The sequence below is a fragment of the Pungitius pungitius genome, chromosome 13 (assembly GCF_949316345.1).
Source record: "Pungitius pungitius chromosome 13, fPunPun2.1, whole genome shotgun sequence".
In the NCBI taxonomy this organism is placed as follows: Eukaryota; Metazoa; Chordata; class Actinopteri; order Perciformes; family Gasterosteidae; genus Pungitius; species Pungitius pungitius.
In genome coordinates, this window is record NC_084912.1 from 2,489,399 (window position 1) to 2,503,030 (window position 13,632).

Genomic DNA, 13,632 nt, shown 5'->3' on the forward strand with positions numbered 1-13,632 from the left:
TATGGGTGTTGAGGGATTGTCTGTGCCCTGATGCGTGTTAAATAATAAGCTGCGTCCGTTTCAATCACCGTGATTTGTGCATCTGCTAACTGTTCAAATGGGATCTCCCGCAATGTAAATCCACCCCCCCACCCCCCCCGAAGAGGCTCATCTTTGCCTCCTGCCACCACATCCAGTCCCACGGCATCAAGTGTTAGAACCAGGTGTTGCGAATCGAAAAAAAATGAATTGAATTGGGAAGGCAAACAACTGTTGTTGTATGGAAATCTGAATTGGCCACAGCAGCCGGCGGAGAGAGGAAAGCGAGGGTGAATCCGCCCTCGCCATCCAATGTAATTACTCCTCCTCCTGTTTGTGGCCGTGAGGCTACCTGTCCCGCTTCATGCATACTTAAAGCCGTCAGCATGGAAAAGACTCCCGGTGACACAAGGAGAATTCTCCAAGGTGCAATGAAGCTGGCGTCCGAACTAAGTTCTTCAACGCTGTGCAGAATGACACGTGAAACGGTCCAGACCTCCAGTCGGCTGGTGCTGATGTTCTCCACGAGTCGCATGACTCGTTTGCTTCTAGGACCCAGAGCTTCGATTGGCGGAGTACGTGGAGACGTTGCACGCATGACAAATGCTTCCATAAGATCCCAATAAAGCCCTGGGGAACCTTTTATAATAAAACTATTTTCAACGTTCAACTTATTTGGGTCCACTATGGGAGCTGAGCCAAACATTCAGGAGCTCAAGACGTTAGTTGTGACGTTGATTTGTGGCATTTTGATCGTCCTTATGTTGCGTGCTGCGACTGTGAGGAGGGCGGATCAGCTGTGACCCGCCTCAGGAACACATGAACGTTGATAGTGTATAATGCTTTCAGCATCGGGTCTCCAATGACAGCAGGTGCTGCTGTAAACTACAGTGTGTTACTAGAAAGCTATTGGAATCCTTCAGAAGCAATCATGATGTAATAATCCTGTTGGTTGCAAAGCATTTAATCTTATAAATTGTGTTTTGTTTTTTTTAAGCCAGGTTCTGAACTAAAACGAACAAAAAGGGTTATAGCAACCGATCTACAAATCTTAAATTGCATTTGATAAATGAGCATAATAAATAGCGCAATCATGCAAAATGTCTTTGCATTAAATAAACCATTTAGCGTTACCCTCAGGCTTGGGGAGGCCCAAATCAAGGCCCAAACTCCAGTCAAAGAAATGAATGGAGCCAATCCCAGCTAACGGCCCTGGACTGGTCACCAGTCAAGGGCAGGTCTCACATTCCCTCTGACCTTCACGCACCGACGGGCCATCTGGAGTCCCCAATTAACCCTTCAAGCCCCACAGCGTGTCTTTGGACGGCAGGGAGTACGCGGGACCGACGTTTCATCATTGAATCACTCCGGCAACCACCTGGACCAGGATGCATCGTGGGAACTCTCCCTCGCACATTTGTATTGGAGTAGGCCTGTACTGCTTTATGATTTAAAAAAACAATTGACTTGGAAATGAATATTATATTTGAAATGCAATCAGGTAACTGTCTCGGTGTTAAATGTTTTGTGTGGAATAAAGATTGGCATCATGAGGCATAATGACAGGTATTTCGGGTTGCCATGGTTGCCTCTCAGTACGTCGGTGTGTTTGTTAGCCAGCTGAGTCATTTGACCTTGGATAAATCCTAACATGTTAATGTGAAACACAAATAGGTGAGTGGGCACTGGTGCAGTAACACTGGCTGTTCCTTGATAAGCCGTTATTGAAAAGAATTACCTGGAAATGCTGGCGGGAGGCAACGAAGAAGGGTCGAGGGAGTAAAGAGAATTGCGGAGGAGGCCGGTGCAGATGGAAATGCAGCATCATTGCATCAGTGTGTGTATGTGGCATTCAAAGGGGAGGGGGGGGGGGGGTGGGGGCAACCTTCCCGTCGGGTAGCCAGTAGAATGATTAGATTTTTTTTTTTAGAGGACAATAAGAGGATCGTGTATGCAGATTGGGTCCGTGAGCCTCCAAAGGTTACAGCAGGAGTTTTTTGGGGGGGAGAGAACATCTGGGAAAGAGAGGGGACTCTTAACCTGTCCTTATTTTCTCTTCTCTCTTTGCCTCGGCACACGGGTGAAACGGGTTAGTGACACGCGAGATGCAGAGGAAGGCAGTGAGAGGGGAAGGGGGGGGGCAGGTCGGTTGTTACGACAACGCAGACTGACCTGAGAGTTTTTTTTTTACATCATGTTAATGGCTAGCGATGGGCCCAAATGAGGCGTTATTTTCTTTTACGCGTCAGTTGGCCAGATACTTATGCTCCAAGCGGGGTACGCCCTCAGTGGATAATCCCACTGCTTTGTTCGTGACGGTGTTTGAAATCGGGCCATGCATAATTTAACAGAATACAGAAGTTGACCTTTTGCCATTTTGCACACATGAATATTAACATGTTGGTGCTGCTTCTGACACGTAGCTGTTTGCAGCTTGATTCATTGAACTAGGATCTTATTAAAAGCCCAATCAGGACAACGTTTTCACGCCACAGACAAGATGATGGCCTGCAAATGGTGAAGAAGGACCAGTCAATGATGTGAAAGTTACAGCAGCTTGAGTCGGTCCAGGTCTTCTCAGGTCCTCTATTGTGAATTGTATTGACCCCTTTAGTGCAAATATAAATATCAATGGTCTCCATTGTTGGCACTTCTTGGGCCCTTTAGAGCTAGAAAAAGCCTGTTCATTTTAGTGCCCCAAAAATATATTAAACCAAAGAAAGTACAGTAAGTAAAAAGACAAAAGAGATGATTTAACAGACTTCCACCAAATGACCTTCATTGGCAGATATTTTACCAGAAGGTAACTCATACCAATGCTCTAAAACTGATTCAAAGCAAATTAAATAATACTCATTTGTTTTAGCCTTTAATTTATGCTAGAATGGCATCATTTCAAGGCTGAAGCCCCAGTGCTGTTATATCATACAGGTGGATGGAGCAGCATGTGGCTGAGGTTGATACTATGGGAAAGAGCCGCCATAGCAGTGGCATGCAGGCCATTTGCTGCAGTGCACAATGGGTTTATCAGATTTAATTTGGCCGCAGGAGCAGAACTGCACGATACCAGAAGATCTCGCTAGAAAAGCCTGGCAGCGCTGGGAAGGTGAGCAACTATTCATGTTTCCCTGTGAAAAAAGCAACCCAACAGATCCAACCATCGCATATAAACATTTTAATCAGTGGGGTATTAAATACACACAAACAGCCTGTTTTTAATGTGCTGGGAAGGGTTTCCACCGGACATGAAGGCCAGCAAATTAGCCAGAACCCCCCCCCCCCCCCCCCCAAAAAAAAATGCTGTGAGCTTGAAGCACATCACAGTGTGCCACAATAAATCGGTGTATCTTTGTTCAGGAGCATGTGACGTGTGTGTGTAGCGCCTGCGGCTGGGAGGATGAGAAGTGTGCGATAATTAAGCATTTCTTTTCTCTGCACACCACGCACGGCGACACAAGTAGCCACACTCCCTCACACGCTAGAAGTTCCAACACTAACCTGGGATGCAACTTTCTGCCATGTTTCCTGAGCCTTTTTTTTTTTCTGCATCCGCCCTGTTGGGCCAAAATTACAACGGGCTACGCTAGTTTTTTGTATATTTATGATGAATTACTTATTCATGGGAGCAACTGGTCAATAGGTGGTCGATCCAAGTCCTTAAGTAATGCTCCATATAAAAACTCTTAAAAGTAACTTGTCTTCTTTTGTCTTCAGCGGGAAATCAGCGCCGGTTGGAAGTCGCGGCTGAAGGAAGTCTCCCCTGCACTAACAACCGCGGAAGCTATCAACTGACCAGGCACTCTGAACGAATCAATCAACTCAAAGTGAAGCCAGTGGGTGCATCAGGGTAATGGACCTATGCAAACTTTTCTCATTCCCAGACACCGGTGTCTGATATCAAGGCACAAGTTCTACTCATTAAAGTGACGCCAGGAGCTTCTGCTCCTGCCACACCAAACACGGGGAAGGTGGGTTTAACCTTTTATGTTTCATCTCCTTCATCAGCTCAGAGGCGCCTCGTGAAGCTCGTTACTTCCCACTGAGCTGTATCCATGCATGTGGTAGGATTCATTTAACAGGCAATTAAGCAAGCTTAAACTAACCCCAATGTACACCGGTCTGCAGATGGCGGGTTAAATGGGCAGTGCAGCGGATTCAGTGGCGTCAGGTGGGTGGTTTGATATCTCCCGAATTGTGCTGTCTCAGATTCATTTTGAGTCTTTAGAGAAAAAACACATTTCACATAAGAAATATATTATAATAATATTATTTGACTGCACAGGTTGGCTGATAATCCCTATCGTCACCTCCAAGAATTTTTTTTGGAGCAACCTGGAGGATTTTAATTTGACAGAAAGCCATTAATCATCAGTCAGAAGTTAATTTCAAGCAGCGTCTTTCTTTCAGCAGTAGGTGGCTTTTCTTGGATTTAATTAATGATCACTAGTTAAGGTTGTATTACTGCTGATTGCATTACGTGGTCGAGTTTCGCGGTCGGCTTTAATTGAGCTGTTAAGATTTGAAAATATCCTACCTGTCTACAAATATATGACTTTGAAAAGAGAAAAATCCTTCTTTTTGAGTCGAATCATTGCACATCGCATTCAGCACTGCTTGCTGATGAAAGCGAAAGTTTTCTTATTGATAAAAAGTTTCAACCTTTCTTGAAGCTTTCAGCAGGTGGACCTCGTTCTGAGAGGGGAAGGAAATTAATAATAATAACAATAATTCTTTGACAGGTTGAAGCCACGGGCCAGCTGGCTACGGCTCTCTCCCCATCCTTGGTAAGCCGTGCGGATACGTTTTGTTCTGGTCTCTAGCTTGGTTTTGTCCAACGTTTCAGTCATTCTGGGGACGTCCTTCCCTTGGCTCTGATGCCTCACGGGCTTGTTGGACTGTTTTGGATGGCTTGTTGCTAATTACAATTCAAAGGCCGCCTGTCTTCTTGTCTGCTCGGGTTGGGCTCAGCTGCACTCGTGTGTGAGTTTTTTTGAGAGCATTAGTGTGTGTGTGTGTGTGTGTGTGTTTGCGTCACCGTGCCCTCAGAGGACCGGGACGCACCTCAGCAATCCCGTCATTCATGTTCATTTTGCAGGCCACAGCCAGTGACTTTGCTAATGGGTGACATGGAACGCCACGATTGTGCTCTTCCAAAAATTAAATCCCTTTCAACGCGCCCCCCCCCCCCCCTGAAGGTAATTTGTGAATGTCAAGCTCAAAGTTAGAAGGAATCTGAGTTAGATGGAGTCTCATTGCAATTTATATCAAGTGCTGGAGCAGCCCTTTCCCCTTAAAACTACCACACAACTGCAATGCAAATTGTGTTTGTGGGCAAACATGTTGTGTTGTGGAGTGTGTTTGCTTTTAGTCAACACGAGTGCCTGAACTAACCCAGTACTCTTCATTTGTTTGTTTTTCATTGTTTCAATTTTGCAGTAATCTCCAGCTTAATCCGGTTGTGTTGAACCTAAATCAAAAAGGATTTGCTTCCTAAAATCATGTCTTTTTTCAAGTGTCCCCCACTTACCCAGGTAAAAATCATTTTCTCTCAAAACATTATTGTCCATCCAAAAATAAGAGTTCACATTACTTACTTGAGTTTGAGGATTTTGTTTTAAGTTGAGCTTTAATTCAGCAGCAGTAAACGTGGACGGACAGCACACATTGTGGAGGTCACAGTGAATATATTATACCAAACAATAAAATCATTTAAAAGAATCTACGACAGCACACAAACAAACTGACACTGTGTGAGGACAACAATACAGACGAATGTTATATTTCGTCCACAGACACACACACAGGTTTTTATTCTTAAGCTTTTTCGTTTTTTCCATCTGGTACAGATTGAAATGATTAAATGTCCAACAAGTAAAGTAAAAATATTGCTAAACACATTTAGAAGGTCTGAAAAAATCGACAGCTGCCTCCTTATTTCCCGCGTGGTGTCGGACTGCGCGCTCAAATAAAGGTACTTTTAACCGCTCCAAAACTCCAAAAATCAGAAAAAAAGGCCAACTTAGGCTTAGGCTTCTTAAATAAAAGTTGTCGAGGCGATGGCTGGCACATCGGCAGGCAGATGGAAAAGATTTGTAGTCTACTCAAAAGCTCATCATTGGCCTCCTTATATTCAGTTAAGTCATTTCTGACCTGCAAAAGGTTCATTCAGTTGTTCTTTGTTCATATTTTCATCCAACACTTGTTATTCTGGCGGGTACAGATCGAGAGCACATGCAACGTAATTAAAGTTCGAATGGCACCAAATTGTTTTTCTTGTCATGCCACGCTAAACTTAAGGCTAACGGATTAGATGTAGGCCTTTTTGTCTTTTGATTTACATGCTGCTGCTCGGTCGTATCATCAAAAAAACACGCTATCGATCAACTTTTATTGGGTTTTGTTTAGTTCAAATTTTGTGACAGTGTTCTTGATTATTTTCTTGATTGACAGCTATCTTTATTGCTATATTCCCCACACATCCCTAAAAAATATATTCCTTCACAAACTGCCTTCCAAGAGCAGAATAGTGACTGAAACAGGGAATCAGAACACAGAGAACACACTCCACTCAATAAACCCGTTTTGATTGGGTAGATTTCACCAAATGTTTAAAGTAAAGCGTACTAGTGTTTCACAACTAAGGTACACTAAAAGAAACGAGGTAAAGTAACATTTATCAACACTTTATACAACTGGTCACTTGAAAAAAAGTCGGTATTATTAACTTAGATTGTAAGCACTTAATACCTGATAACTGAAAAATATGACTTATTAACCATTACTTAATCAAGGAAGGGAAACTTTACTTAAAAAAATATTAGTCTGCAGTTTTTACTGTTAAAAAATTGGTAGTGTAGGTGGAAGGTACCCATAATTAAACATCTGTTTGCTGACAAATACACTAAAATTTGATAATAATTGCTAATCCTTTTGTTACAGCGCACTGACAGTAGTTCATCCTGGAGAAAGAGACCCTCGGTCCACCATGACAGGGATTCAGAGCGGGGATTTATCGATGTCATTTAGAGAATCCCATTTAAAAAGAAGGAGCCGGGGGACTTGAACAAGTCACCAGCCGCCTTTTAACATGCAGCCGCAAACCTCAGTGTGTGTTGCTTGTAGAATTGTGCTTCATCTATTTATGAATCAATGAAATAACCAGAGCACAAATTAACCATCCCCTCTCCACCGTCTAACGCTGTGTGTTTTGCGCTCCGTTTTCATGATATTAAATAATTAAAAGTAAAACTCAATCAAAACAAACACAGGTTGCAAGAACTGCTTCCGCCGCGCGTTTGATGTCTGCAGCTTCATTGTGTTTCCCTTTCCATTTTCTTCCATTAGAGAAACAATTCCAGCAGTACAAATGGATCTTTTTTTTTCTTCTTTGAAGTGGAATTGAGCAAATTATTTCAAAATTGTCAATGTAGCAACGCGATTGTGTGTTGACAGCACCTCTCGGTCCAGGGTGGAAGCGCCCGGCCGGCTATCCGGGGATCGATACCTGGCAGCCTGATGATCACCGGCTGCCCGCCGCAGCCTAAAGGCCTTTGCTTTGCTCGGCTCGGTGCCGTCCGCGCCCCCCCCCCCCCCACCGTGAGTGCATCACTCCGCGGAGAGTCTAACTGATGCTTTGGTGCCAGAACCACACTACTTGGCACCTTTGGGATTTGGTATTGCCTGTAAAAATGAAACATGACTCACCGCACCTCCTGCAGCGGCTGCTTTGTGCGAATGGCACGTCCCTTCTGCAGAAAATATTTGGACGCTGCATTGTTAGTGTTTGTAGTGTTCGGGCTGTGGAGTTGATGATATCCAGCGATGCCTTTGTCTAAAACATGTTAATCTAGAGCCTCAAAAACCATCTTCGGCTCGCCGTCGAGGGAATTTAGAATCTCACTTTTCACAAAGACCGTAACCTTTAATAAGAGATTCATTTTTGCATTTACTTTCTATCCCTCAGCACCTGTGTGCTCCTGTTGTTCTGTTCTAAACAACCCGCCGAGACCCCCTCTACCTGTGAACAGATGCAGCCGTATCACAGAATAACTCAGGCCCGTCCAGCCCTTCGAACTCAGCTCCCCCCCCCCCCCCCCCGAACATTTGATTAGATGGACGATTCCCTCGCTTCAGACGAGGTGGTGCGCAGCACCTGGCCAAGGTGAGAGCGGGGCCCCCGGGATTTATGGTGGAATGCGCGTAACCTCGAGGTGAACGAGCTGGTAATGACACCGTCTCGGCGTCCCATCGCCTCCCCGCCGCCGATTAAACTGCGATGCGTCCGGAATCCAAGATGCCGTCCGCATCAGGGTTAGATTTACATTGATGTGGTTCGCGATGCTCTGTGTGCGCACGCATAAGACGAATGTGGCATTTGATGCACGTCAATGGCATTTTTGCGTGATCAAACGTACGTGCGATGATGAGTGGGTTCCCTGTGCAGGTGCGCTGCATGCACACAGAGGTGCAGGTGGGTCGGAGGGGAAGTGTTCAAAAGCCATTTTGCCAACGGTGGAAGGGAGAGTTATGATGCGCCTCCTGCAGCTCATCTTAAGATTTATTCTTGTGTGTATTTTTTGGTCTTTGGTTGAATTTGGTCAGAAGTGGATTGTGGTTCAGCTCAAAGCATTGCTTTCATATTGAGGAGCAATAATCAGCTTGAATTCACAGCAGTTACGACCAATGTCCACCGCAAGCCTCTTTGGTCGTCATTCCTACGCTAAGCAGATAAATTAGTTCATGCATTCGTAATTTCCCGACTAGGTCAATACTAGATCAGGCCTCGTTTTCAGGCTGCTCTAATACGTTTCTTAAAATCCCTCCCGTGGACCCAAAATGCTGCAGCATGGGCACCAACAAAAACCAAGAAAAGAGATTATGCTGCTACTTTATTAGCTTCTCTGAACTGGCTCCCTGTAAATCCAGGAGTATCGTTTTAAAATCCTTCTCCTCACCTCTAAAGCTCTAATTGGTCTGGCGCCGTCAAGTCTTAAGGAGCTTAAAGTACCACGTTTGCCCCGCTCCGTGAATGCAGCGGTTCCTCGTGGTTCACGCTCTTGTGAAAAGTCGGATGGGATCCTTCCTTTTATCGAAGCTCCTCTTCTGTGCAGCAAGCTCTCGGGTTGCAGTCCACGGGGGGGGCGGGGGGGGTGGGCACGGCGCATTAAAGAGTCAGCAGGAGAGTTTTTGTCTTTCCAGTTAGGTCAGGCTCAGGTTTGCCTGGGGGGGGTGGAGGTTCGCGGCTCCTATGGGACGCAGCGAGCCCCCTCTTCTCTCCCTTCTGCTCCAAATCACCAGCCGTTAAAGCGCATTACCTACTTTGCTTCTTTCCACGGGGTCTTTGCGCTGCGTCGATGTCTCGATGCTTGCTCCGCGTCCCGAAAGTTAATTGCTCACACGTCAGGTGTTTGGGCAATTAGAAAAGTATCGCCATGCGCCTATCGAGGCCAGACCTCATTTCTACACGATTACAGCTCGAAACCCGAGGATTAGCATGTAGCACGACGGCAGCGAGCCTTCCTCCCTCAGACACACACACACACGAGAGGACGTCCAGAGACACTTTTAGGCTTTCACCTCGTACGGTTGAATCCCATTATGAAGAAGAGAAACTGCCGCATCAATCTCAGAACGAAGCGAAAAAGCCACTAAAATGTCCTGTCAGCTTCTATTATGTGTTTTTTAACAGCCTGCTGTGTTCTGATGGCCCTAGAAATAGATGGTCTTTTTTATAAGCTTAACCCCCCCCCCCCTTTCCCTCCATGGTCCAGCTCCCTACAGATCCTACTTGGTGTGTGAGTGCATGTGGACTTCAAGAAAACTTGATGGATGCCAGAATGTTGGAGCTACTGAGGAGAGTTTCCTCAAATCTACGGCATTTTCCACCACGAAAGGAAAACAGTATTAAAATTCCAACCCAGTCTCCAAAAAAAGCGTGAAATGGCTACGTTGGTCCACCGTGATAAACGTAGTCATGTCACGTTTTCCCCCAAAATAACGTTACTATGTTACGTTTCTATTGGCCCATTCATTTACATTGCTTTGCAAATAGGTCACGTGACTATCAAGTTTCCCGGTAGCGAAAAGAAAAACATGGCGGACGGTCAGCATAGTCTCCGTGAAAAACACAATATTTTAAGAAAGCATCAGCATTTGTATGCATTTCGATGGCATTTCTAGCGAGAAGTATGCGTTATTCTTTCATAATCTTCTATCAGAGACTGTAGAAGACCTTCCGTTTATTCGTTTCTGCGAAGATTTGAGTGTCTCTTTGGGAAAGCGTGGCTACGCAACGCCTTTAACGGCGCATTATTAAAAAAACACTTCCAGTGGGGGCGTTACCGTAAAGAGGCGTTCAGCCTTAAAGCCACTAATCGCCAAACAAAACAAACTCAAAGCACACGAATCACGTTATGACTTTTTAAACATAAATTCCCTTATTTTTATGAGTTTTCAATGAAAGAATGCATAATTTCCGGGTGTAGGCAAGCCCGGGACATCCCGAATTATGGGCAATTTTGATTTGTCCAGCTTTTTGACAGCTCCAGTCCCGACTTCCAATCACAGCCTCCTAAGTCAATGACGCGCCTTGAACTCTCGGTTGTTGTTAAGTTGTGTGAGTGCAACTCCCCCCCCCCGAACATTACGTCTTGTTTACATGGAAAAGGGGGGCGGGGCTTCGCCTTCAGAGCGGAGCGTCATTTCTCGCTCCACACGTCTCCTCTTTTTACTGGCCAGGAAAACGGGCGATCTATCCCACGTGGGTCTGGCTCCATTCCATTGGCTCTGACGAATCCATGGAGAGGCGGGACTTATCATTTGCCCGGCAAACGGAGCTGCATTGCTTGCCCTGTGCGTGAAGTGGCCGTGAGGCCTCCACTAAAGTCTCTCTCTATTTGTTCTGCTTTACTGAATAAAAGTAAAACCTTTACAGATATACTGTACACACACTAGGCTAACATAACGGAGATTCCAGGCTTCGTCCTTTATGTTTTATGGGGATAAAGCCTCTGTAAGTAGTTTTTTCCCAAGCAAATCTGAGTTTCTTCTGTTTTTTGTGTGTCCCATACAAATATCAAAATATATATACTGATTTTCACATCCAAACACACTCACTTATGTTCCCTTTTATCATGACAACAAGAAATTTCAAGATAAACCTTTTGCTTTCATAAATATGACAGTTTTAGTGTGTAAATGCCCAGCAGTGTACAGTCCGGGGGCCCCTATCGGGCCACTTGTTAGATGGTTCGATTAGTCTATCACTACTATACTTTGATCTGATGACTAATTTGCACATCATGCTCGTACCGGCATGGCTTCAGGCCCTTCCCAGGCATAGTTCATCATCTTCCGGGGTCCTATAGCCAGTGTTGGGAAAGTTTACTTTCTACATTAACTAGTTCAAAGTTTAGTTCACACATTTTAAAAATGAACTAGTTCAGTTCATAGTTCAAAATATTTGAAATAAGTTCACGGTTCGAAAAAATGAACTAGTTTAGTTCTTTTTTTCCATACGTTGCTGCGAGCTATTTTTTTTATTTTATTATTGCCACAGCCCAGAACCACAGACAGCAATTATTTGATCAGTTTTAACACTGAAGCTATGCATCAGATTTAATCTTCATATCCAATTTTGAATCCTTATCCAACCAGGGTTTACATTAGCATTGAGGGGACAGCATTTCCCCTTTGTTGCTTTAATGTTGCTGTCATTCACTCCACACTAGCAGCAGTTGCAGAGTTTACCTCTACACTACATTCTCAAACACATGCTGCTTGAATGGTCTTTTTTAAATAAGGTATTATAAAAAAAAAAACAGGACAGTAATCATTAAGGTGCAAATGTTTGCAAAGAAAGGTCAGATTCCTCCCATCCTCACCGACCTTGTCAGTAACTTCATAAAACTCTTTAAAATTATTATACGCCGCCTCTGCTACACTTATCAATGCGCGTTTACGGTGTGTTTTCTATAGAAATCTGGCACCCCATTGAACGATGTTAACCTGAAAGAACGTGCCGTAGAAACCAGAATGAACGAGTTCACAGTAACGTTCATCGGGCATTAATACAGTACGTTCAATTCACGTTCGCCCAAAATATAAACGAGTTCATGAACTATCGTTCAATGAACGCGTTCAGGCACAACACTGTCCCGAAAGGGCCGGGATCGCACTTCACCCAGCATGCCTCGGCCTTCACTTTTTTCACTACAGAGTTTTGTTGCACCCTGTGACTCCGGCGTTAGACTCCTTCGACTGAGTTTCAAGATGGGTTGGATGGGTTACTGACTAAAATGTATGCCCAGGGTTAGGGTTAGGGTAAGACATTCTTCAGGTTATTGTAGGCCAGTTGAATGTGTATGCCATACAATTTGACACAAACAAGCCCTTTAAGTTTACATGTTTTGTATGTGGATTTTGTACATACAGTGTTGGTCATTTAATTTCTTTGTTTAATATTTTTGAATTTATGTTTGAATCCATTTGTGGTTAATGTGCTCAAAATGCACTACTTTCTTAATGCTTACATTGCTTGTTTGACCTATTATATTTACAAGTTGCCCTGAGGCAACAGACCTAAATCAAGTTAGGGGGTGGGGGCATATATTTTAGTCAGTAACCCATCAAACCCATCTAACAAGTGGCCCGATAGGGGCCCTCGGACCGTACACTGCTGGGCCTTTACACACTAAAACTGTCATATTTATGAAAGCAAAAGGTTTATCTTGAAATTTCTTGTTGTCATGATAAAAGGGAACATAAGTGAGTGTGTTTGGATGTGAAAATCAGTATATATATTTTGATATTTGTATGGGACACACAAAAAACAGAAGAAACTCAGATTTGCTTGGGAAAAAACTACTTACAGAGGCTTTATCCCCATAAAACATAAAGGACGAAGCCTGGAATCTCCGTTATGTTAGCCTAGTGTGTGGACAGTATATCTGTAAAGGTTTTACTTTTATTCAGTAAAGCAGAACAAATAGAGAGAGACTTTAGTGGAGGCCTCACGGCCACTTCACGCACAGGGCAAGCAATGCAGCTCCGTTTGCCGGGCAAATGATAAGTCCCGCCTCTCCATGGATTCGTCAGAGCCAATGGAATGGAGCCAGACCCACGTGGGATAGATCGCCCGTTTTCCTGGCCAGTAAAAAGAGGAGACGTGTGGAGCGAGAAATGACGCTCCGCTCTGAAGGCGAAGCCCCGCCCCCCTTTTCAATGTAAACAAGACGTAATGTTCGGGGGGGGGGGAGTTGCACTCACACAACTTAACAACAACCGAGAGTTCAAGGCGCGTCATTGACTTAGGAGGCTGTGATTGGAAGTCGGGACTGGAGCTGTCAAAAAGCTGGACAAATCAAAATTGCCCATAATTCGGGATGTCCCGGTCATGCCTACACCCGGAAATGATGCATTCTTTCATTGAAAACTCATAAAAATAAGGGAATTTATGTTTAAAAAGTCATAACGTGATTCGTGTGCTTTGAGTTTGTTTTGTTTGGCGATTAGTGGCTTTAAGGCTGAACGCCTCTTTACGGTAACGCCCCCACTGGAAGTGTTTTTTTAATAATGCGCCGTTAAAGGCGTTGCGTAGCCACGCTTTCCCAAAGA